The sequence below is a fragment of the Trachymyrmex cornetzi genome, unplaced genomic scaffold (assembly GCF_001594075.2).
Source record: "Trachymyrmex cornetzi isolate Tcor2-1 unplaced genomic scaffold, Tcor1.1 scaffold255, whole genome shotgun sequence".
NCBI classification, from domain to species: domain Eukaryota; kingdom Metazoa; phylum Arthropoda; class Insecta; order Hymenoptera; family Formicidae; genus Trachymyrmex; species Trachymyrmex cornetzi.
Window position 1 is genome coordinate 67,179 of NW_017297220.1, and position 2,892 is coordinate 70,070.

Consider the following 2,892-nt stretch of genomic DNA (forward strand, 5'->3'; position numbering starts at 1 on the left):
ACATACGTAGTATATAAATTCACATAAGAATCATACAAGCATTAAGATCCAGCTAGACCGTGTAAGGCTTTGATTTTCTATAGTTTGTGTTATCACATGTACGGTCCTATAATATATTATATTATCTAATTACAATACTTTTACTAACAAGATTAAAAAAGAACAAATCAGATGATTTACAATTCCTTTCATCAATGGAACATCTAATAAGTTTTGCAAATTTATTAATGGTCTGTCTTATAGGATTGCTTCATTATAGTATCAATAAACTTAACAAATTTATTACAATACACAAAGATCCATGCAAGGATTTTCCAAAAGGAATGTGATTCACGAGATCGAATGCGATCGTGATTGCGATTCCTATGTAGGCCAAACGGGAAGAAAACTAAAAACTAGATTAGCAGAACACCGTAACCATATATGTAGATTTACATCCGTACTCGTTCAGTTATCACACAGCATAGGGTGTATTACAGTCATGACTTCGACTGGGATAATGTGAGAATTCTGGATACTGAGTGAAATTGTAATAAACGAATAATGTCGGAGATACTCAACATAAATCGCCAATCAAATGATCTCAACATTCAAACCGACACTGAGGCATTAAATTATGGTTACATAGAAATCCTCAACAAGTTATAATATGTTTATTTTTATAATTGACCGACAGGCTTCTGTTATGATGACACATCTCTTTTTGTTTTAACGGTTACTATGTGACCAACATCGGAACAAACATGACAGTCTTTTTTGGATCTTAAATTATTTTTAATCGAACATGGTAATCGTGAATCTTAAATTTGTTTAATGGATTGACGATGTTTGGATTCGCGTGCAATCATGTTGGAGGTGGGGTGAGTTTTTGCCATTATTTATAAATAACATAAAATTAATCTCTATCTGTCCAAAAAATCTTGATACAAGTAATATCTTGAGATCCACCATTTGCTCCACTCAACTTTACAACTGGTTGGCACAACATCAGACTATGTTGAGAATGGTTGTTTCTCATGGCATTTCCACTGCGCCTGCTTAATTGGAGGGAACTACGATTTTGTGATATACAGGTCGACATAATATTTAGTGCAATTAGTGGTAATTGTTATTGCTGAGGCTGGCTCAAAACGTGAGCCGAAACGTACAAATCTAATTTATTATTCACAATTAATTTTTGCGCAAGATAGCACCCAGCGCAGTCTGCTAACACCCAATTAAATTTCGCTGTTATATTTTATTGTATTAATTAAAGAAGTCTATAATTTTGTGTATTTCACTACTTGAATTATTTATTCGGAAACAGATTTTAGATGTTTATTTAAAGCAGAATAATCTACTAAAGCATCGAATGGATGAAAGGATTTGAGAAGAATCACATCGTCTGCATAAACGAAGAGATCGAAGGATAGAAAAACGTTATATAGACAAATCAGAGACAAAAATATTAAAAGTAAAACTACGAGAATGGAACCCTGGAGTATTTCAGAGAGAAGGATTATATATGAGGACTTGCTGCGTGCCATTTGTAAGGAACGAGCAGTTTAGCGAGAGGACGGAATAAGATAGACTGCATAGCTTGAGTTTGACTGAAATTAGGTCATGATTGAAGGTATCGAAAGCTTTTATAAATATTTTTCATAAATTTGTATTTGCCTATAATTGTGAATTTAATACTCCTTTAATGCTCTCATTTAAAAATACTATTAAACAAATGACAAGTAATATTAAAAGATTAAGTATTAGTATATATAATGGCCGGGAGTACATTTTAAATTTTTACCTTAAAACGACAGATACTAATGAGAATTAATATAATGGTGACCAACGGTACGATATCATAGGTGAACATTTTTTTAAATATAAAATGCTCGATGTATATTGGATAGTAAAAGAAGCTCCATAAGAATGCTCCATTTGGATAAAAGCATACAGGCAAGAAATATATGTCCTAAGTTGTCCAACAGGATATTCGAACATGCCCAAATTGCAGAACCCGCCGATGGTCATTAATGGTGACAGCGCTCTTTCTAGTGTCTCTGTCATAGTTTCCGAGTGGTCGGCTAATATTTTAACTGAATTAGTTCTTGCTGCTCGAGAAACAAACACGTTTTAATATTTTTTATAAGACTTTCAAAAATAGTTTTCGCAATTTCTCTAAGAACGTTGTGAGAACTACACTGTAAGATATGTACACTGGGAGATATAACGTATGTTAAATGCCGTTCAACCAACAAGAATAGACACACAGATAATTTAGATTAGATTGTCTTTCTTTTCACGGAATTTTTATTTATAGGTATGTATATTAAGGCCACTAGTTATGGATCACTCTTGAACAAAAAAATTCATATTTTTATCTAGAACGATATCAAACATTTAATGAAATATTTAATAGTTATGATCGATCATAAAGATTATATTATGGATGATTTTATTTCAAATCAGTATCGTTTTATATGTTTTAACTATAATTAAATGAAGTAATGACAATTGTCCACAATTATATCCCATGTACTACTTGCGGATCAGTTCCAAATGCTTTATCCTTTTTGGATTTATTTTTTCGATTGAACATGATATTGACTTTTTTCATGAAATCTAATGCTGTTTACTACCTCCTGTAAAAGCCATGGGATAATTCTGAAGATATTACACTTTGAATGAATTTTTATATGTATATATCCTACTTTATGCCTCATGTTTTATTATTTAATGACGTTAATAAAATGTGCAGCGTTATTGATAACAAATAAAAAACAGTTGACACTTGAAAAAGATAAAATATATGTTAAAAAAATCTTGTGATATGCGTTATTTCATAGAAAATACTATAATTATTTAAATATACAACGCTATAATTATTTAAATATATAATGTTGTATAACGTAT